We start from the raw sequence: 24288 nt of genomic DNA, 5'->3' as shown, positions 1-24288 counted from the left end.
TGCATCCTCAAAAAGTACTGGTCTGGGCCGCCATTTCTTCCAAAGGAATCATTGGCCCATTTTTCAGATCCGAAACAAATACTTCTTCACGCTATCTGGACATTCTTCGTGAATTTGTGGCGGTACAAACTGCCTTAGACGACACTGCGAACATCTCGTGGTTTATGCAAGATGGTGCCCGGCCACATCGCACGGCCGACGTCTTTAATTTCCTGAATGAATATTTCGATGATCGTGTGATTGCTTTGGGCTATCCGAAACATACAGGAGGCGGCGTGGATTGGCCTCCCTATTCGCCAGACATGAACCCCTGTGACTTCTTTCTGTGGGGACACTAGAAAGACCAGGTGTACCGCCAGAATCCAGAAACAATTGAACAGCTGAAGCAGTACATCTCATCTGCATGTGAAGCCATTCCGCCAGACACGTTGTCAAAGGTTTCGGGTAATTTCATTCAGAGACTACGCCATATTATTGCTACGCATGGTGGATATGTGGAAAATATCGTACTATAGAGTTTCCCAGACCGCAGCGCCATCTATTGTTGAAAATTGTAACTACTGTAATTTCGAAAGTTTGCCTGCCTGAAAATGTACTGCCGTCCCAAGCATATTGCAACAAATGATGTATTTCTATCGCTGCTCGTTTAGTTTTTATTGCCGTTTCAAATATACCGGTCATTTTTGAAACACCCTGTATGTACACAACAGTTGGAGATTTTTCTCCGTTCAGGGACTGGGCGTTGTGTTGTCGTAATCATAATCATTTCATCCCCATCGACGCGCAAGTCGCCTAAGTGGCGTCAAATCGAAAGTCTTGCACCCGGCGAATGGTCTGCCTGACGGGAGGCCCTTGTCACACGACATTTACATTTACCTGCACTTTACGTAAACTGTATCACAACTGCGGAATTCGCGCGGTACTGATTTTTCGGACATGTTCGAAAAAACGGACACTACTAATTCATATCATCTTATTTCCCCTCTTCAGAAGAAGACTGTTCTGAGAATATTTCTCTGGGTGTTGAAGAATCAACAGTGCGGCGAACAAAGAAATATTCAAATGTGTGTGACATCTTTTGGGACTTAACTGCTGAGGTCTTCAGGCGCTAAACTTACACACTTCTTAACCTAAATTATCCTAAGGACAAACACACATACCCATGCCCGAGGGAGGACTCGAATCTCCGCCGGGACCAGCCGCACAGTTCATGACTGCTGCGCCCCGGACCGTTCGGCCATTCCCGCGCGGCTGCGGTAAACACATCCATATCTTCGTAGGTACTATTCATGAGAATTTCCACAATATTATAGTCCGATAAATTACGTCCCGACATTGCAAAAGCAATAGGGGCAAACACTGTAGTTGCAACAAATGCGGAACCTGGACTGGCCGAGGGCACAACGCGTAAGCAGAAAGGACCCAGGAGAAGGTACAAGTTGACGCGCTTTCCGACATTATAAAGAATAGCAGTGTTGGCAGGAGAGATGAAATGCGGACAACAGGGAGTCGCCGTTGTATTCTGCTGTTTATCTGCTCCCGCGCCCGGGAGTACATGAATGCCCTTAGCCATCTGGAGTTTTGCGACCTTGCTTTGAATTGCTTGTTCTTCCGAAATTTGTATTGCTGTTCGAGTGGCTTTTTTCGTAAAAAGTTCCACCTTTTTGTCAAAGTTTACGATGTCCAATTGGACCTTGTGCGTAATTGCTGCTGACCTTGTGTTAGGACCTGAATTCTTTCTCTAGATTCTTTCTCGTCTTTGTTTATCTGAGTGATCTATCAATCTGAATTTTGACCTGTTGAATCTGTGTGTTCATCTCTTGTCTCAAGTTCTGATTATCCTGTTTCAATTCCTGATACTATTTTGTCATCTGTGTATTAATATCCAGATTCTGTTTCGCCACACTAGCGTTAATTCTTTGTAACATCTCCATGATCGCGTCCCATCCTGTAACACTACCTTCTGCTGAACTATGTATTCTCGATGTATTGTTTTCCACTCGGCCAGTTACGTCGTTTACTGGTCTATGCAGTGGCGTTTCTAAGTTCGATAACTGCAATAACCCGTGCTGTCTGTGTTGAGGACAAGTTGCGTTTGTCGTTGAAACATTACGTGGCGCAAACAACTTCGCATTCTGCCCTCTCTGTTGTGTATATCTTGTGTTTGCAGGTACAGTTGCGTCTCTTACGGAACCTTTTCGTGGCGCTCGTAACTCCGCAAAATTCTGTGTCTGCTGTTGAAGCACATTTAGAATGTATACGATAGGTTCGACGTATTCTAAATGTGCCCCGTCTTCCTCACTGTCTACTTCTCTTTGAACGTTAGATAACTGCCGGTTCATTGACTGTATTGACGCGTATTCTGTCCCTGAATATGTGGCAAACAAACGCGTTTCCTGTGCTCGTTTCGCTTCTTATCTTTGCCATTTCCTACGTGGGCTCTCTATTTCTGTCTCAGAATGTGCCCTACCTGGAATTTCATATTCTGGAAATTCAATGTTCTCATTCCTTCGATTCCCATCTGTCTGACCTGTCTCAATTTTATCCCAGTCTAACTGAGCCTGCTAATTCTGCAGCTCCCCGACTGTCCTATTCTCTGATTCACCGTCTATCCTATTTTCAGGTTCACCTCCTGTCTTATTCTCAATAAGCTCGTTTACTTGCTGTCTATCTGGTTAATTCTCCCCCACCTTGTCTACCTGCTGTCTCTCACGTAACCTTTTGGCTTGTGCTCTCGTTAACATGGAAATTCTTTCAACACACCACAACCCTATCTACAAAACAATGCGACCACTTACCAGTTGGTTGAACCAACAACAACAACAACGTCGTGACTTCTCGGCTAATGTTCTGTCTGCTCTGCTACAGTCTCCAATCTCTACCTGTGCGCTTGCAAAGGGAGAAAAAGGTTATTTCTTAATTCTAACTTATATGATGCTGCGTCACAGTGTGTCTCTGCGTCACTCTGCGTCTGTGCCTATCACCTGAAAATTCTATGCCCTAACATCTACACAAAAATAGTAAAAAATGCAAAATTTTCCAACACAATAACACACGCCCTTTTCCGTACAATTCTGCTTTCTTCACTACTTGTATCTATTCTGATGCCAATCTTTGCAAATAGCTATTTAATACATGGAAGGAAGTTCTTCAAAGTGGTACTGCTGCGACCTGCCGTACCTAACTATACTGACACATTCCTATCCTGGTAGCTTACCTATTTGACCTATCCTGGCAGGGTCGACTTTTTCTGTAAGCGTGGGGTTGATCTGCTATTCTGTTATTCTGCGCAACGGATTAATCTGAGATGTACCCTTTACCCTGTGGCTCCTGTAAGATGCAATTTCCACCCCCACACGACTACAGAAGTCAGACAGACGCTCCTAATGGTCTAAAGAGAAACGCCTGAAAAACTTTCAGCAATAAATATCTTCTGGAATCATCGACTGTAAGGAAATAACACAAAAATTCACAAAATTTCTTACGTAACTAGTGGGATACTGCAGTAGTGCTAGTTAGTGTAAGAAAAACATGAAACTAATGAAAATTATTATTTATTTTGCAAAAATTCTGAGAATTCACAATGGAACTTTTAGTTATGAATTGAACAAGTTATATCCTGGTTCTTTTTGGAATGTGAAGATACCTCTCAAAGATAGGATTCGTTAATGAAATTTCTATACGAAGATTGTTATTGACTTGGCAGAATGGCTGAGAGACGCACCTAATCAACTTCAATAATTATCCTTTAGAATGTTGCTAGGTACGGTCGAGGCTGGTGCGTGTGAAATGCAGTTAAGTGTACTGTTGTGGAGGAAATATGGGGCTCGCAATAGCTGTAGCGGACAATACTGTAAGCTGCGATGACTGCTGTCTGCGCCGCTCGCTGCTGACAAATAAGATAACTATCATTCTATCTCGATTGACCTTCTCCAATCAAACTCTCCCTACGCCTTGATGAAGCCAAGGATTCCTATTCGCCCCTAGTTTAACTATTGGCGTGGTACACCAGTCAGATAACCAGTCCACCGCGATGCCACTCAAAAATTCGCTCACAGGCGTTTAACTATAACTCTATCCATTCACACCGCACAATAAGTGTGTCGGCCAACACAGTGAACAACGCTTAATCGCAAGGACTTAATATAGAGTCGCACTTCGATTCGCTCTCGACAGAGGTGCTCTCCCAGTGAACTACTGAGGAGAGACGTGTTCCTCGCTCCAAGAGAGACAACGGAACGGCGTCTCTCCACACCAGACGTGAAGGGGTACATCTTTTGGTCTCTTCCATTACACCTTCAGCTCAAGGCGTCAGACATATCATCTGACAATCAGCATTGCTCTTCTAAAACGGGAGCATGACGCTTCGTTTAAGGCGACCAATCCGGAAATCTGTAGTATTGGCGTTTGGCGTTTGCTGTCTCCCTTTGAAAATCTCTGAAACTGTGTGCTTTTTTGTAAAGAATGCATAGGTTGGACGCTCCCACACAATGTAGCGGAATTTGCTTTTAAGCCGAACACACACACTGTCTGCTTCACGGGCGGCCGAGGTTGACTCGTCCTCTGAAGGGACCGTCTGGCCTCCAGGTGTGTGGTCTGCCTCTCTTGAACTAAAAGCTCCTGTGACCGTCGCGTCTGGAATGTATGTGTGTACGCCAGCCTTGAGTATTTCAAACATGGTGCGCATTTGTTATTTGCATATCGTTTATATGAATTCATACAACATTGACTTTATATAATCGAATTCGCGTTCGAATGAAGCGTCTTGATGTGTGGAATATGATTGTGAGGGCGGAATATGTAAGCAGTGAAGGTCAGGAGACCACAACATCTTACATCCGCTTGTTGTTTCTGGCTGTGCTGTGTGTGATCATTTCCTCGGTTGGCGTGGAGCAGTGAGAAAATCTCCACGGCGCATAGTTTGGCCGGGGCCCGCCGGCGGCGTCTACGCGCAGTCGGAGTGTGTGGTGCTGTTCCCATTGCTACGAGGTCCGTGACTCACCGATCCTGGACACTGAAGTTCAGTTTTGACTTAATCTGCCAGCAAGTCACGACTGTTCACATTGTGTTGTTTGGATTTCGTTGTCGGCTGTTGGGACATTATCGCGAGCCACAAACGTGTGTTTTCAAGTTGGCAAATTTTAGCCACCCTCCGGTGGAGTTTAACTGTACTTTGTTATTTTGAATTGAAGTGCACCAGCGGAATCGTCTGCATTGTGGCCGTTAACGTTCCGGTTGCCTGCCCTGGCCGTTGACGTAAATTCAGGCAGTGTGTTTTCCTCATCGTGTTGTCGCTGTCCAGCATGATGTGTAGTTTGACAGCACAATGTACAATTGGTTGTGGGTGCTAATAATTTCTACATTGTTCCATTAAACTCCCTGCTGTGTGCTGGTCGCGTGGAGAGGAAGTTATCTTGTCGGTGGGTCCGTTGACTGTCTACCGGATGGGTTGTTGTCGAATCGAGAATAATTGGGCCTACTGCCTGTCTCACCTAAGCAAGCGTTAGTGTTCGAATTCCAGGCCAACCCTCGGAAACTTCTGAGCGCCGTTGGGTGTACTGCCTTATCTTATCTGTTCTTGTTGTTTGTATTTGTATGGCTTCTAGCCGATTTTTAAATTAAGGTTGTTTTGCTATCACTCAAAACATCATTACTTAAAGCAAGTGACGTAGGGACCCTCGTCTTCACGTAACTTTCTTCAGCCACAGTAACTACATGCCATCCTGTCTGCACAAATAATCTTACTAACTGGATTTTGTAATCTTGTACCGCTACATATACCCACAAAAAGTCAACCTCATATATAATTTCACTTAAATAAAACTTCGCTGTCCTCTGGTGGACATTTATTATTTAGCGTATGGCTAATACAGACATATCCTGAAATTACATATACATTGTACATATTGACACACAAGAAACTTAAGTTTGTCTTTACAACTGAATATCCAGTAATTCAATCCAGCGCACTGCATCTGGAGTTGCTAGCAGGAAGTCATCTTTGGCGCCGTGACAGGCTCGAATCCTGCATTCACTGACAATGTGGTAAACAGTCTGATATGGAGCCCCACAGTCACAAGCTGGATCAGGCAGCTTCTTCCACTTAAAGAGAGCATCCCTGCATCGCCCATGGCTGGTACGGATTCTGTTGAGAGTAGACCAGGTCTTGTGTGGTAAGTCGAATCCACTTGGAAGTTCAGCACCTGAGAAGATGTTATGCAGGTGCACATCTGTCTTTGCTTCCCACCGACCTTTCCATTCTTCAAGAGGTTTGAAATTCTTAGCAACCATGTCAGCAGCATCGCATAGAGTTGGATGACGTGATTTCAGTCTCTTGCGATTTAAAAGTGGCAGGTCGCTACGCACGGGTGGGTTAGAATTCCTGGAGATCTTGTGGAATTTTCTCATAAGGGCAGTACATCTGCGTGGATCAGGAGGCATTATACCGGTTAACAGTGGAAGCCAATAAACTGGAGAAGATCTGATTGTGCCAGATATTATGCGCATTGTCATATTCAGCTGGGTATCAACAAGCCTTGTATGATGACTATTCATCCAAACAGGTGCACAGTACTCAGCACTTGAGTATACCAAGCCCAGAGCTGAAGTTCGCAGGGTGGTTGCTGAAGATCCCCAGGTAGTTCCGCATAGCTTATGGAGGATGTTGTTTCGAGTCCTCAGCTTTTGAGCTAATTTAAGAAGGTGTTGTTTGAAGCATAGTGTACGATCCAGGATGACACCAAGATATTTTGGGTTCCAATTGTGACGAAGAATTCTGCCTCTGAAACTTACTTCCAGTTTTACGTTCGCCAACTGGTTATTTAGATGGAAGCAACACACTTCTGTTTTACTCACACTGGGTAGGAGTCTCCAGATTTTGAAGTAATTGTCTAATGCAGACAGGTCATTGGCTAAAATCTCTTCTGTTCTCTTCATTTCCTGGTGTTTGACGACTAGAGCCATGTCATCGGCATAGCAGTATTTTCTGGACGAAGTGTCAGGTAGATCAGATAGATATAGGTTGAACAGTAACGGTGAGGCAATCCGTTGTTCAGCTTCCTCTCCTTACTTATGTTGCTTCCAGTGATTGCCTGGAACTTCCGATCACTTAGCATGCTGTTAATCAGTCGACCCATTGTTCTGCAGGGTATGATGCGGAGAAATTTGTAGATAAGGCCTTCCCTCCACACAGTGTCGAAGGCGGCAGTTAGATCAACTGTCTGGTGGACAGCATCCAAGAGTCGTTTTACCCCCACTTTACAACTTGCAGGGATTCAACAGATCAAATATCCTTCATCATTCTTACAGCTCATATTGCATTAATCAATACATCATAGCCTCGTGCATTGAGTACACCAGTTGCAACCAACTGCTACTTACGAAAAACAAAAGGGATGCACAGAAAGAGGACAGAACTTGGGGAGAGAATTTAGTGTGACGCAGAAAGAAGAGAAAGGGGCGGCGGAGAAAGTTCAGTCCTTTCGTTCCTCAGTTGAGCATGGCACACAGCGTCCCAGCGGTTTCTGGAACCCAAGTGCTAACCGTGTAGTTACGACTGGGTACGTGCTTAGGGCGTAAAGTCGCCTATCTCGCTAGTAATCCGATAGACACGAGCAGAATTTTCAGAACGTAATTGTTCGCCACTTTTCTTACAAGGCGCAGACTCGCATTTCACGTCTGTGCATCGTCTTGCACTAGAAACTAACTCCTGCCACGGTCCAAGGGATTTAGTGCGTCAGTGGTTTCGGAGTTCTTGCGAACACGGTGTGGAGCACAGATGATTACAGAGTCCTTAATCTGCGAAGCAACGAGTGGGAACCTATTGTTCGAAGAAAGATGCTAAGAGTACACGATATCGCCACAGAACGACTGATATCCTTGGGAGAGCCAACCATAAGAAACTTATTCTACCTGTCAAACCCTAATTCTAGGGCTATATTTTATTTTCGACACAGGACCTATGCCGACAATTGTAAAAACGGCGATGGTACATGAGTCCTTACTAATGTAAAATTGCTACCGTCTGAAGAAGACAAATTTATATTTGTCGAAACCTAGGTAAAGAATTTCTTTATCCATTGCATCTGGTCGACTGTTGCATGGGGGCTTAATTATAATAATAAAATGCAAATGCAAATAATTTTAGTAGCTGTATGTCCGATTACGCTGTTTCGTAAACGGCTGGCCCTGACTAGTATTAGTACGCAATCTGACTGCATAGAACAACAACAAAGAATGAAATTAAAATTTCAGTTAATACAATTAATTAAGTCCCCAGCGACTATAAAATCTACGAAGCCAACAAAGCACAAGTGTAGCTGTTCTGTGTGTGGTAGTGTGACTCAACGCACATCTGGCACGGTTCTTCTTCAACAAGACAAGAAATTTTAAATACCATTTATACTGACGTGATAAAAGAAAATTAGAACTACTATAATTGTGCAAGAAAACCAAAATTACACTCTAATACAAGAACACACGCCAGATGCTTTGTTGACTGAACCTGTAATGACACATTATTCAGGTCACTGAAAGAATAAAAGAATAAAAGAAAATACCTCCATATATTGACGAAACGCACTCTGACCATTACAATATCTCCATTAGAACAACATCTGCTATCTCTCCCATCAAACCACTGCATAAAACATGGAACAACACTCTCCACTACCACATCTCACTCTGACTTCACGACAAGCAGTGTCCACCACAACTTCTCGGTAAGAACTGCCTGCCGCTACGTCTCAATAATCACTGCCAGTGGAGGTGGCGGAAAAATACTCTCTGGCGCGATCTTTGGCGCTGTGGCTCAGTGTAGCCACCTTTCACTGTTTATAATTTTATTACGTGAAACCGTTGCTGTTGTGCAGCTACGTTTAAAATATAGAATTATTTTGAATTTCATTTTTCTTGTACTTATTTCATATTGCTAGGTACAAGTAAGTATATTTTTTGTATATCACCGTCTATGTAATTCGCATTTATGAATCCATGTTACTCCAGCTGATCGGTACGAGTTGCGCACGCCCGTCTGTTATCAGTACTGGAAGACAAACAATGGAAACGTTCGCTGGGTAAGCGGCCAACTTTACTCAGCCCGCGGCTGGATTCACCAGCTTCCATTAAAATTATGCACATCTCAAAATTTTAGTGTCTCTGTAAGTGTTTATGTTACCGAGCAGGAGAAATATACACAGGCCGCACAAATACTCGATTTGGGCCGTAAGTGGGCGGCGGGCCGCAGTTTGACCATCATTGTTATACACGATGTTCCCGTAAGAGAGTGCAAAAGTGTAACAGGGCATAGAGAATGCTCCACTGAACGATTTGAGATAGAGAACCTGGGGTCTGAGAAGCAACTTTATAGGGATGTGGAAGTTGTCTACCGCTTTGTCTGGCTTTACTGCTTTCTAGCTTATTTACAACAGAAAAGTGTACATGTTTACACGTATTGTGCTATTTATTTACATGTACATTCTTTATTTCCTGCAAGGAAACAAGCAGGACCAGTCTGGTTACTAGGAAGTCATGCTGTAAGTATCGTTTACTTGAGTTTGGTGCAAAGAGTTCTGCCTGAGTTGTTGCTGAACGAACCCTTGGCTGTTCGTGAGGGGATGTCGATACAGCATAACGGAGTCCGCAACTGACTTAGTGTTGTATTGCCTGGTTGCTGGGTTGTAAGGGGAAGTCCTATTCCGTGGCCTGCGAGGTCACCCTGTCGGAATCCCCTTGATTATTTTCTTTGGGGATACTGGATACTGAGAGAGAATTGTAGCTGCCTGTGATGTGATTAGAAATACGCCAGGGACATTTGTCAGGGTGCGTCACAATCTTGTTCGCCCACATCATGATTTCATTGACGTTGATGGCCGTCAGTTTCAGCACATTTTGTAAGATACAGTACCCATGGTACGTTCATTGTGTCAGTGATGGTATTTGCAGTTAACTGTAACTAAGATAAATAAAAAAGTGCAGAGTAATGTGATTTTGTCCCTATTATTTCCTTAAGCTGGCTTCTCCTAACCCAGGTTCCCTGTCTCAAATCGTTCAGCGGAGCATCCTCAAAGTCCTGTTCCTCTCTTACAGAAACACCTTGTACGTACGAGAACCAGCAGACTGCTGTCTTTGCTGTGTCCTAGGAGATGTTTAGTGATGGTTAGCCGCTACGGGGCACTAGCTGTACGAATCTATAAAAAACTCGAAGATACTCATTTTGTATCTCAAAGAAGCTTTTAGTACTTTTTTGGAATTGATGACGTTATTTACATACAATATTGACACTGTAGGTACTTTTCTGTGATTGTTTCGCCATCGGAACAGGTACTATTTCGTCCACTCCAGAAACCCTCTGTAGTAATTTTTGCAACTGTAGAGGAAAAACTTACATGCACGATTTCCCACATACGTTTATTAATACTGATAAACGAAAGGGCTTTAAACGTTTCCTGCATCTCCAGTATTCTTGGATAAAACAGCTTTGTTCGCTCGTGCTTCTGTTAGCTTTTTTCTAGTAATTAATGTACACTTCGTTATGTTTGGTTGATCATCTTAACTTCTAAGTACAGATACGGCTTTAACTTCATTGCCACGTTAATACAGTGTGCCTCAAATATGCAACAAGAGCCCTGACTCCAACGTATCCAGAAAAAAATCCCTGAAACTCTTGTGTGCTGCGCCCGAGGTTTCATTTCCTCCTTGGCCAAAAGTGCATATCCTAAAAGAAGCTATCCAATGAATTTCTGTTGTCTGATTCCAGAGCTAAGAATCATTATGATATCAGTTGACACACTATAACGCATATGAAAGAGCAATAATAGTATTACACTAAATTTTGTTTCAGTGCCAAGACTTGGAAATAACACATTTCATGTTTGTAGTTTCTTGTAAGTCTTTCGGTGGTTCTGAAATTGCAGTATACATGAAACATCAAACAATAGTCTACAAGAAAGCTCAAAATGAGCGTAAAGAAAATGCAGTGTAGAAAAGTGAGGATTTTGGATGAAGTTGCTAAAGCAGAAAGCTAAAGCACATTTCACTGAGTTGGCAATACAAATGAAGGAGAAATATTTTTCATCAAACATTGTCGTTCGGCTGTCGTGACAGTCGAGTAGTGCGATATTTCACTTCGTCTAACATACGTCATTTCCCTTATTTGTCATTTGTTGCCGGTGGCTGAGGAAAGGCTTTAAACTCTTTCACTGTTCTGAAAGTCTCTACATGTTTGTTGTGTCTTCCGGTTTCTCAGTTAACGACTGCCGTGTAGTAAGTTTATGAATAACAAGGCGTGCATACAAATACACATTCATTTCCTTTGTTTTCGTGATGGCCTTATCTCAAATATCCTCTGGTTCATATTAGAGATCTTATTTCAGATTAATTTTTATTTTGCCGAATGTTTGGAGGCAAACAGAATTCGATCCCATGAGTAAAACCTGACACAAATTCTTTTTGTATTCTTTTTACTCTTATTTTCTCAGTTTTTCGGATAGTAATACATATAAATTCAAACTAGCTAGCTTTTGATGGGAAGTCTTATTATTGGCCGAATAACTTCCTTCATAGCTGAAAATAACTGTAGATGGAACTGGAAAAGAGCTTGAAAGAAGCTACCACATTAGCTGTGTCAGTAAAGGACCGACTAGCATTTTGTTAGCCACATACTAAGAGAGTTGTAAAGTCAACTTTTATTTTTTATAGTGCTACGGATATATGTTCGTAACAGCGTTTCATGATTTGAAACTATTTTGTATTCATATAATCATACTGTTGTGGGCCAGAAGTAATTGACAACTGATAACAGCGAAAAATATTTTCAGGGCACTACGAAAAGATGCCACGGCAAACGCAATCGAACATGTTATGATACAGATCATTTGTTTCTGTCTACGTATGGCAAAATACTAAGGCATTCCGACAAGTGACTAGTTCGATCACTAAACCGTATGAGCAATTCAGTGGCAGAGACATTTAGGCTTTAATGGTGACACCAGTAAAGCAGTAAAATTTGCAGGTTTCAGCTAGGATTGTAATATACGTTCACTTTGGGCATAATACGGTTTCAAAAAGGAGAAACTTGACATGAGATTTAAATAACTCAGTGGACAGACAGATGAACTAAAATACCGTTATGAAAATGCTCGTTATTCTCTGTGCTACATCATACTTTATTGATGCATTGTTGCAGGTTAATGTAATTTTGTGTCCATAGCGCGTATGTTCGGTGGCTACGAATTCATCCAAGGTGGGGTGGAGGAGAAGAGGGAGGAGAAATTAATCTCAGTTCTGTTTACTTTATATTTATGTCGACTCATAATGTGCTGATATGAATTCGCGTAATGTGCTTTACTTTCATATGAACCGCAGTCGTTATTAGCTTTCTGGTTAACGAACGTATTTTAAGTGGGTTAGATACCACGCACAACTAGATAATATCGCGACCTTCGCTATGGGCTGTTTTGCTTCTGCTTTTATGAGATTAAACCAGACGAAGCAATTCTCTTACAGTTAATACACATGCATACCAATTTGTATCCATTACAAAAACGAGTGTGATTACGCCGCGCCTGGTGATGAAAAAGCTAATTCTGTAATATAAAGCAGACTCAGAAAATGGTTTCGTATGTCGAATTCATTATTTACCTATCTACACATGGCATTCGAAGTGAAACTGGATTTAATTTTAACGTAAATACTGCAAGCTAATTTCTTAAGGAAAGTAAACGATGAACAACTTGCTGCCAATGATATAAATTCAAAAATAAAACATTTCTGTTTCCTCGAAGCTTTTCTCGTTGACATCATCTTGCACACTTCGTTGACAGATTACTGCGAGAGGTTTCGTTCAGGTATTCATGGCAAGCAAATCAACGAAGAGGTAAGTTACACTTTATTATGGTAGAACAAGTAAATGTCACTGAATGATTTGAGAGGTAAACTTGAAAAGTCTCTGTAAACGACAGTTGATTTCCCCGAGGTGTTGAGAACGTCTTCTTTTCTTTTTTTTCTTTTTTTTTTAGGTCTTGAACGAGGACGAAACGCCACGGAACTATTGAGAACTGAAAAAAGGAACATAGCAACAATTACTGAACAACATAATTCGTTCCCTTAAGAGTGCAATTCTATACCAGACCGTTAGGAGAATTTCAGCGCGAAACAAAAGGCGTTCGAATGGAAAAGTCGCATCAAATCCAGCTCGGAGTGCATAGCATAGACAATGGTGAAAGAATTTTAATTTTGGATATTTGATGCCGGCAGCACTAAGGGCATTGCGAAGTACAGGGGATGGAGAAAAATTAGGAAATACCACAAACACAACGGTGTAGTAAAATCGTTGGCACTGTAAACAGTTTCCAATCGTCTCGAAAAAGATTAACACAAGTACTATATCATCATATACAGGAAATCATATACGATTCCCTCTGCAAAAGAGAGGGAAGTTCAGGCAACTATGGTGCAGGTGCAAAGCGATCATGCACCTTTCTCTCCAAAGAAGACCACGAATGCTCAATCATACTGAGGTCTGGTGAATATAATGGCCAGGGCAGATGAGATAACTCATTGTAGTGCTCACAAAGCGACGTAAGCTATGCGAACAGGGCCTCTGTTGTCATGGAACACAGCATCACTATTCGGGAACAACCATTGTACCATGGTATGGACCTGATTAGCCAAAATTGTCACGTGAACCTTGGCAGTAATGCAACCTTTCAAGAGTAACCATGAGGCCCATGGAATACCACGGTATGCCTGCTCATATCATCACCGGAAGCTCGGCATGTCTCACTCTTCTGAAGCAAATTCAGTCGCAAAAAATTGGAAACAGCGTGAAACAGCGCTTTTTTAGGTAAGTGGATGACATCTTTGTTAGGCAGCGCCACGGGAGGGAAAAGGTAGATATTTTCTTGAACCACCTAAACTCATACCATCACCATGGAATTGAAAAAGGATAGACTATTCCCATTCCTAGTCGTACTAGTCATGAGAAACGCAGATGGTACCATCAGTCACAGTGTGTAGCGTAAATCCACTCATACCGACTTGTGCCTGTAAGCCAGCAGTTGCCTTCACCCAGCACAGAAAATTGTGTACTCAGAACCCTATTTCAACTGGCAGGAACTCTGTCAGATGCTGATAATTTGGCGATGGAGACAGAGCGCCTACAGTCTGTGTTCTACAAAAATGGATATTCTCCTCGAGATGTTCAAAAAGCACTGAGCCTTGTTTCCCCACAGAGTTGCCTGCAGAAGTGCAAGAAGAAACAAAGAACGTTGCATATTTGCCATATTTCGGCCATATGTCTGCCAAAATCAGCAGAATTCTCTTCAAACATAACATCAAGAGCGTGTTCCATCCACCCACCAAGCCTGACACTCTGCTACGGAGCGTGAAAGATGACCTGGATCTAGAGGAACAGGGTATTAACCACATACCATTTGAAAGTGGTATAGTATACATCTCCCAGACGACTAGGACCGTTGATATCATGTACAAACTGTGGTGTCACCGCCAGACACCACACTTGCTACGTGGTAGCCTTTAAATCGGCCGCGGTCCGCTAGTATACGTCGGACCCGCGTGTCGCCACTGTCAGTGATTGCAGACCGAGCGCCGCCACACGGCAGGTCTAGAGACACTTCCTAGCACTCGCCCCAGTTGTACAGCCGAGTTTGCTAGCGATGCTACACTGACAAATACGCTCTCATTTGCCGAGACGATAGTTAGCATAGCCTTGAGCTACGTCAATTGCTACGACCTAGCAAGGCGCCATTACCAGTTTATATTGAGATTATAAAGCTGTACCGTCAGACCGATGTTCTCCAATTGTGGATTAAAGTTAAGTATTCCAAGAGCTTCGTACTTTATTTATTAGACTCAACTCCTTTAAGTGTTCCAGACCTCACGCCAGCCTGCGTGAGCTTAACGCGTGCATTTCGGCCTCCTTTAGCAACACGGTGTTGGCTCTTCTGCCAACACACCACAAACAATGCCAAAGGCACACCAGGCTGAGACAGGAAGCAAAGTCAGCAATTGCTGGGTATTGTTTAGAACTCACCTTTTCTGTAAACTACAGTGATGCCAGGATTTTAACACAAACATGGAGATATTGCGACAGCATCGTCAAAGAATCTGTTGAAATTAATTTTGCGGATAATCTCATTAACCGTGACACTCGTTTCCAGCTAAGCTCGGCTAGGAACCCAGAACTCGATCTTATGAAGACGCAACAGAGGCGATATCAAGTCCCCAGGTTGCACAAGTATGAAGATAGAGATACAGATAACGGCCCACTACATGTAACAAAGGACGCACTTGCAATGGTACCTCACACAACAGACCCAATACTTGAGGACGTTCTTCCGAGTCTCGAGTAGCAATCTCGACACCATCGGCCTGAAAATAACACTGGATCCACGCCTGGCGGGCACGGACCTCGGACGGAATGCTTGACATGGCACGCCACGGTAACAGAACGTCCTAGCTCAGAGGAGGGCTTAAATGACAATAATCGCCAGACAAAATGTCTATCACGACTTGGACGTCGTTCGGAAATTCATACAGCAAGATTGAAAACAATAACTACGAAGTACGCACACAGCGTTCGGAACAGCTGTAACTCAAGAGAACAATACAGTCGCTGTTGCTGGTGGGCGCACATCACGAAAAGAGAACCTGACACGGCACGGGTCTCAGACGGAGCGCCTATCACAAAATAGGCATAAATACGGACTCGTTCCACCCTGGAATCAGTATCAGACAGCACTCGAAGAGGCAAAATCGTGCAAGAAACACGCGAAAAACTGGGAGAAACATGACAACACATCAACGGAAAGCCTCAAGAACTTCATTAGAAGATTCATAGAGTTAAATGACTTTTCTTCCATGACTCCGTAGTCCACATTAATGGCTTCGGCACCACTGTTTAGGATTGGGGATTTGTGTCACTGATAGTGGTTTTGCAATTATAGCTCACCCTGCAGTTCCATGCTTATGGACCTCCCTTCGCATTATTTTCCTGCTGTCACGATTCACTAGTGCGACATTTGTTACGGCATAAACGCCGGCACGCCAGTCGGGAACGACAGAGAAGAGGAGGCTGTCAGAAGAAGTTAACTGACTTCCCTCCAGGACGGCAATGCGACGGCATCGGCGCCTAGTTGAAGACAACATAAGCTCCGCGCCCGATAGGTAGCAGCCCACTTCGATAGCAGCTTTAATGTTAGCCACATAGTTAGCTGATGCATCATAGCACTCTCAACATAGCACAATTAAGATCGGCAGTCATTGCAGTTCAGTTGTAACTATGGTCGCTGGGACCAGAAGCGTTACTTGTGTTGTCTATTCTGAAGAAACTTGCGACTCATCTGTGTAATGGCACTTGTGATCATTTATGAAGGACTAAAAGAATTCTCAGACCAAAGGTAAGTATTTTTACTTGTCCTGTTGTAATAAAACTCGTTAATACAAGTTGTTTGATTGCTTGCTTAAGTAAACCGAGATTGCAGGGTTCGTTGACACAACATGGCGATGAGGTGTACGATAACCTTGGGCATGGATGTGTGTGATGTCCTTAGGTTAGTTAGGTGTAAGTAGTTCTAAGTCTAGGAGACTGAGGATCCCAGATGTTGTCCCATAGTGCTCAGAGAAATTTCCACAAATGCAGTGCGACTACACGACCAGCATGAAACAACTGTGTAAGTAGGCTGTTTATGTTTTCTTATTGGCAACGTCACGTAGCGCTCTGTATGAAAATCACTGGCTGTGCTGTGTGCAGTCTGTGGCCAGTTTGCATTGTTGTCAGCCATTGTAGTTTTAGGCAGCTGGATGTGAACAGCGTGTAGCGTTGCGCAGTTGGAGGTGAGCCGCCAGCAGTTGTGGATGTGGGGAGAGAGATGGCGGAGTTTTGTAATTTGTCATGAACTGCTATATATATTATGACTATTAAGGTTTTGAAATTATTGGAGGAAGCTACGACGATTTTGAGATTTGACTGACGTGTTATGATGTTATTATTACGACAACGATGTGTATTATGATGTTGAGGTATGTTTATGTCAATAAGATGATGCTACCATATATTAGGAATGTGATTACGTGTTTATATGTATATGAATAATGAATAGAAGTTAGGGACTCTGGCTTGTGAAAAAGGATGTTGGAAACCAAGAATCGTACTTTAAGAGTTATGAAATGTATGTAAATGCCTGAATGTATTACAATGCCGACGAAAAATTTTTTGACACTGTTATATCAATAGCATTTTGTTTCTACAGATTTGTAAAGCAAATTCTTGACCTGTGAAATATTTTTATATGAGACTGTCACTGTAGCAGAAACTGCTGTCGTAAATATTTCCGTAAGAAAGTTAAGTGACCACCTGCACGTAATGCGTCGTGGGTACCCAGCTGAGAGGTAGTCGTCTGACAAAAGAAAGCCATTAGGTGGAGAAAAAAAGAGGCCATTAACCTCGCCGCTGACATTCCTTTGTAGAAAGCATCACTAATACGACACGCTCGTTACTTGAAAACATATGATTACTCATACTTGTGCTAATTACTGAAATGCTTATGAATTGATGGGAAATATTCGTACACCTGCACACCTGATTGTGACAAGTGTCTTTCTACGAGAGTTGAGAGCTACTGACTTACGAAATGCCACATAGCTATTGAATGATGTTTTTATGCTTTGGTTTGCATAATTGCTTATTTCATTTGATACCTGTTTTCCAGCTGTGTTGCAGCATTGGTTTTATAAAATAAACTTAAATGCATCTGCTAATGTGAACACTTTCTGTCAACAGATCTATTAACCCTGCTGTTCTGTTCGGGTCTATATGACCCGAAACGAATATGAACGTTATTTTACATTATGTAAATACCAATATATATTTATGAAACTTTGTGACTTTGTCTGAAAATGGATGAGCAGCATGTGTTTTAAAAGGTTTTAAAAAAGTTTAAGAAGTTTGGGCTTCAACTGTAATAGTTGCATATGTAATGTTCGGGTCATAATGACCCGACACAAATATGTTTAGTGTAACTCGTATTTATTTCTAAAATCTGGAAATGGCGAAAATTATTTTTGTTGTGTTGTGTGGGAATAGTGACTGCATCATTCCAACTTACTCTCAACAATCACCTAAAGCTCCATGCGTTCACAACAATGGGCTTGTTTGTTGCTTTCCCCAGGAAATAATAATTGGCAGTTCTCAATAATTGGAATGCTTTGTTTCTGCCCAGTTTGACTTGTGACACCATGGCGATGAGACCATTGAATGATCGTGAGTTGGAAGAAATAGTAAATGCCTCACCAGATGAAGGATCACTTTCTGAGTTTGAAGATCACATCAGCAATGCATCTGAAAGCGAGTGTTCCGATGACAGTTACGACAGTCCACAGCCCATACAAAATAGTGTAGAGACTTTTCTTTCTAAAAATGGGAATATAGAATGGCAGTTGCATCCACCAGCACAACATGGTCGCCTACCAGCTTCGAACATCATCAAGAGTACCCCAGGAGTTACCAGGTATGCAGTCAGCAGAATATCTGATGTAAAATGTTCATTTGAAGCAGTATTTCACACAGCGCTTCAAAATGAAATAATAGAGATGACAAATATTGAAGGGCAGCGAGTTTATGGTGAACAGTGGACAGATATTGATGGTTCTGTTTTCCATGCATACTTAGGACTCTTACTCCTAGCGGGTGTATATCGATCTCATGGGGAGTCTACAAAAAGTTTGTGGGATAAAGATACTGGGCGAAACATATTTCGAGCAACCATGTCTCATGAAACATTCTGTAAGATATCACGTGTCCTGCGATTTGACAAGAAATCTACTAGAGAGGAAAGACGACGTACTGACAAACTTGCCGCAATTCGTAGTATTTGGGAGAAGTGGGTAGAGGTCCTTCCTAAACTGTATAATCCAGGAGAAAATGTTACTGTTGACGAGCAGTTAGTAGCATTTAGAGGTCGCTGTCCATTCAAGCAGTATATCCCAAGTAAACCGGCAAAATATGGGATCAAAATATGGACCATGTGTGACAGCAAAACTTCATACGTACTGAAAGCCCAAATTTATACAGGAAAGGTGAGTGGAGCGGCACCAGAAAGAAATCAGGGAATGAGGGTGGTATCTGATCTCACTTCTGAGTTACGTGGTCAGAATATCACGTGTGACAACTTTTTTACGTCGTACAATTTGGGGCAGCTGCTTCTGAAAAGGAAATTGACTATGTTGGGAACTATACGGAAAAATAAGCCGGAGCTTCCACACAAAATGACCAACAAGGAGGTACACAGCTCTTCATTTTACTTCACAAATGACACTACTGTGGTTAATTATATTCCTAAGAGACACAAGAATGTTGTACTTATGAGCACTCTCCACCATGATGCGGAAATCAGTGACAGGGCTGATAAGAAGCCAAAAATGATTTTGGACTATAATTCAACCAAAGGTGCTGTAGACACGCTTGATCAGTTATTAGGTACATATACATGCAAACGAAAAAGTAATAGGTGGCCAATGATAGTTTTCTACAATATTCTTGATGTTTCTGCTTATAATGCATACGTTTTGTGGATTTCGGTTGACCCTAATTGGAATGCAAGCAAATTGACTAGAAGGAGAATATTCTTGGAGGAACTTGGAAAGTCACTGATAAAAGAACATATTGCATCAAGAACGCATTTCCCAAGAACAGAAGATTCTTTGAGAATGGTCACAAGCATCCAAAACCCGAATGATGTGGGTGGTGTGTCAGAATCGGTAACAACAAGAAAATCTACAAAACGTGCACGCTGTAAGTTCTGTCCATCAAGTAATGACAATAAAACAAACATGGTGTGTGGAAAATGTAGTAAACATATTTGCAAGAAACATGTAACCTACTTGTGTCCACAGTGCAAGCAGTAAGAAAAGAACTGTAGTATTTTATAAGATGATTGTATTGAAAATTCTGTTGTTTCAAATTTATGTGAATACTTGTGCCTAAACTACAATCAGTAAGAAGAGAGGATTCTAAAGTTGTAGTGCTTTCTATGTTGGAATGTAATAAAAAAACTGTAGTGTGTTCTGTACTGTAGTGTGCTCTAAGATGAATATCTGTAATGACAACTGTCTGTTGTTAGAAAATGTCAATACTTACGTCTAAACTGTCAACAATAAGAATAGAAGTATGGAAAAACTGTAGTGCTTTCTAAGTTGAATGCCTGTAATGGAAACTGTCTGTTGTTTCAAATTTATGTGCATATTTAAATGAAAAATATCCCTCAATAAAGTTGTATGCATTGTTATTATTATTATTATTACCATTATTATTATTATTATTATTATTATTATTATTACTAACAAGGTACTGGAATAGAACAACAATGTCGATAGCTAAAACTGTACCAAAATTTATGTTTCTAAAGCATTTTGATATGTCGGGTCATATTGACCCGAACAGTATATATGTCAAGTAAAAGTGAACAGAACAGCAGGGTTAAATAATTATTTTATGATCCACATTCTTCGAAAAAGGAGCTCTTGGAATGGAAAGAACAATAAGAAGGGACTGATAACAATAACTGCATATATAATTTTCTTTTCAAGTACTTGGTAATTTTTTTGTAGAATTAGTTTTTGTGGTGCACCACTTTAATTACATAGACATTAAGATGTGAATATACATTTCCCTTGTCTGCATTGTTGTCTTTAGTGTAATATTTTTTTTTTTTTTTTTTTTTTTTTTTTTTTTTTTTTGCTTGAGCTATGTCATGTTTAGATAGAAGTTGCTGCTGCTGTTTGCCAGGCATAGTGCTACTAAATTTCACTTTGTATTACTCTGTTAAGCTAGTTTTACTACTGATTTATTTTTCTTGTTGCTGCACATTGGCTCATATTAGTTGTACTGTTGCATTGCTTGGTAATTTAGATTTACTGTAGCTTGCTTTGCAGTTTTCCATTTTTTTTGTCATTGCTGTTTGCGTTAATTGTTTTGTGGTGCTGCATTGCCTCGTCCCATAGTTTATGCATCTGAGCTCAGTATATATAAGTTAGCTTAAGAGGGGGTAGACTATATAAGAAACTAACTATGATGAATTGGAAGAAATGCATTGAGAAGCTATAAGAAAATGGTGTGGCCAAAAAAAAAAAAAAAAAAAAGATAGAGAATTTTAAAAGAGGATATGAACCAAAAAATGTAGGGTTTAGGGACAACAGGTTTAGGTAGGATTTTCTTGGAAATAAATGTTGAGGTAAGATAATGGTAAATAAATAATGAGGTAAGAAATGTGTGAACAGAATACAGAAAGCATGCTTGGATAGAATTTTTTGGCTGGAGCAAATGTTGAAATAAGACGAAAGATCTATGGAATGAAGTTTTGGGTTGGACTGCAGTACCAAATGTTACACTGAAAACAAACCCTGTCCTTTCCTTTTGTGTTATCCCACTATGTGTTTGTGTACCCTTGTGTATTTGTTTTCTTCCTGTCTCTGTGTAGTTTCATAGAATTTTTTCTTCTTCTAATACTAAGCTACATTCACTATGATGAGGAATTCTGTTATCCTCAAATATAATTTGCATTAATAACCTGTTATGTACTTTGTAAAGATGTTTAGTCATTGTTTATTCTGTTTTGTTTTAATGTTCATGTGTAAAGTTGATGTTTCAAAAGTTATTCTGATCTTTTATGTATTCACTTATGTCATAATTCCTATAACACTGATGTATATGTTTATTTCTATTCTGTTGTAAAGCCTGTACAACAAATGTTATCTGTATTGTTATGTTCTTTAATGATGTATTTTGTACCTTTGTAATTGTATTCTTATGTTATAAAATTGTAATTCATACCAGTTCATCATATTATTAACTTGTTGGTTACATTTCACTGCACACTTTTCTGTTGGTCATAGTATATGGACAATATGTGAGAAGTAGGGACTGTTAGTGTTTGCACGTGTGTTAATAATTCAGCAAGGGAATGGATAACAGCATTGCTGGTTCTGAGGACAATTCCAAAAACTTTGTGAGTGCACAAGTGGTGGTTCATGGACTTGCTATCTTCTCTGCAAGACTCTTCGATGGTGATTGTGCACCTGCACAGTCGCAGCAGATGGCTGCTGGCCATCTCTACAAGGACTACAGTGGGTCTGCATCTTTGAAGACCCAACAATACCATTATTTCTACAAGGACTACAGTGGGTCTACACCTTTGCTGACTCACCAGTACCATTATTTCTACGAGGACTACAGTGGGTCTGCGCCTCTGGTGGCCCACCAATACCGTAATCTCTACCAGGACTACAGTGGGTCTACTCTGTGATGACCTACCTACCAATATTCTTCAAAACGTGGAATGACTATGCAGTAGGTTTGCTCTGTTGTGGCCCATTACCTGTCAGCATGTCAAGAGTCAGCACTGTCTATCCGTTGGAAGGACAACACTACTTCTTCAAGACTGCATGGAAATCCACTACTTCTGTGTGCAATTTCTTTTACTAATGAGACTTTGTGAAAAAAAACTGTAATTACTATTATGATGAATGATCAGGACTATCTTTATGGACTGTGAGAAAATTTTAGCTTTTGACCAACATTGTATCAATACGTGTGTGCATTTGATTTCTTTGTTATTATAATTGTGAAAAAAATTTTAACAAATATGCATTAGCCACTGCCCAAAGCAATTTGTAAAATTTTTTGTGGGGAGCATGGGGGCTATGTAAGTAGGCTGTTTATGTTTCCTTTATGTAAATAGGCTGTTTAAGTTTTCTTATTGGCAACGTTACGTAGCGCTCTGTATGAAAATCACTGGCTGTGCTGTGTGCAGTCTGTGGCCAGTTTGCATTGTTGTCAGCCATTGTAGTGTTAGGCAGCTGGATGTGAACAGCGCATAGCGTTGCGCAGTTGGAGGTGAGCCGCCAGCAGTGGTGGATGTGGGGAGAGAGATGGCGGAGTGTTGTAATTTGTCATGAACTGCTATATATATTATGACTATTAAGGTAAATACATTGTTTGTTCTCTATTAATATCTTTCATTTGCTAACTATCCCTATCAGTAGTTAGTGCCTTCTGTAGTTTGAATCTTTTATTTAGCTGGCAGTAGTGGCGCTCGCTGTATTGCAGTAGTTCGAGTAACGAAGATTTTTGTGAGGTAAGTGATTTCTGAAAGGTGCAGTTTAATGTTACTCAGGGCCATTCTTTTGCAGGGATCTTTGATAGTCAGATTGCGTTGCGCTAAAAATATTGTGTGTCAGTTTAAGCACAGTCTTGTATAATTTTTCTAAGGGGACGTTTCAACTGAAGCTCCAAGGGTATACCGCCTTTTCGCCAGTTTAACGAAAAAGAAGAGGAATGGCTCAAGTGGTTGAATTAGTATGAAGCCCTCATAACTGGTCACGAAGTACTGGGTAATGTGAAATTACATTACTTTGTGTCAACGGTAGGAAATGCAGTCTTTACCCTCATTCAGAGGCCGGGCGGAATTGCCGTGCGATTCTAGGCGCTACAGTCTGGAACCGAGCGACCGCTACGGTCGCAGGTTCGAATCCTGCCTCGGGCATGGATGTGTGTGATGTCCTTAGGTTCCTTAAATTTAATTGGTTCTAAGTTCTAGGCGACTGCTGACCCCAGAAGTTAAGTCGCATAGTGCTCAGAGCCATTTGAACCATTTGAACCTCATTCAGAAATTGTTCCCTAACACCACTCCGAGTAAGTTTTCCTATGATCAGGTTGTAGGTTCTCTAACTAATATGACCCGCAACTGAATACAGTGGAGGGTAGGTGTCAATTCTTTCGTTGCAAGAAAAGGTCAGAACAAAATTATTGTAAGTGGGTACAGATTTTCAGCGTATGACGAGGAAATGAAAATTCAGATGTGCTTCTGTTGCCTTATATTCTGATTTCATGTAGCATGATGCGATCGTGTGCAATGTAACTTATGTCAAATTTAGAGAACAGATTTTGAAACAGTCAGATTCCTCATTTCATCACGTAGTGCAAATTCTAGATGAGCACGATTCAGGTGCCAGAGCGGCTGATAAATTTAAGCAGCCACCAATTTGTCGGGTTGAGTCGTCCCTTGCTCACGACTGGCCCACTAGGCAGCAATAGCATGCCCACACCAAGCCACGTAAACAGTTCTTTAAATACGCAGCTACATCAGTCAATTGGATTAAGTATGCCCTCGGTGCTATTGAAACGACCCCTTTGAACAGTTTATACAAGACTGTGCTTAAACTGACACACAATATTTTTTTAGCGCAACGCAATCTGACTTTCAGATATCCCTA

Source organism: Schistocerca cancellata, chromosome 5 (genome assembly GCF_023864275.1).
Source record: "Schistocerca cancellata isolate TAMUIC-IGC-003103 chromosome 5, iqSchCanc2.1, whole genome shotgun sequence".
Taxonomy (NCBI): Eukaryota; Metazoa; Arthropoda; class Insecta; order Orthoptera; family Acrididae; genus Schistocerca; species Schistocerca cancellata.
Note: the sequence above shows the minus strand (reverse complement) of the source record.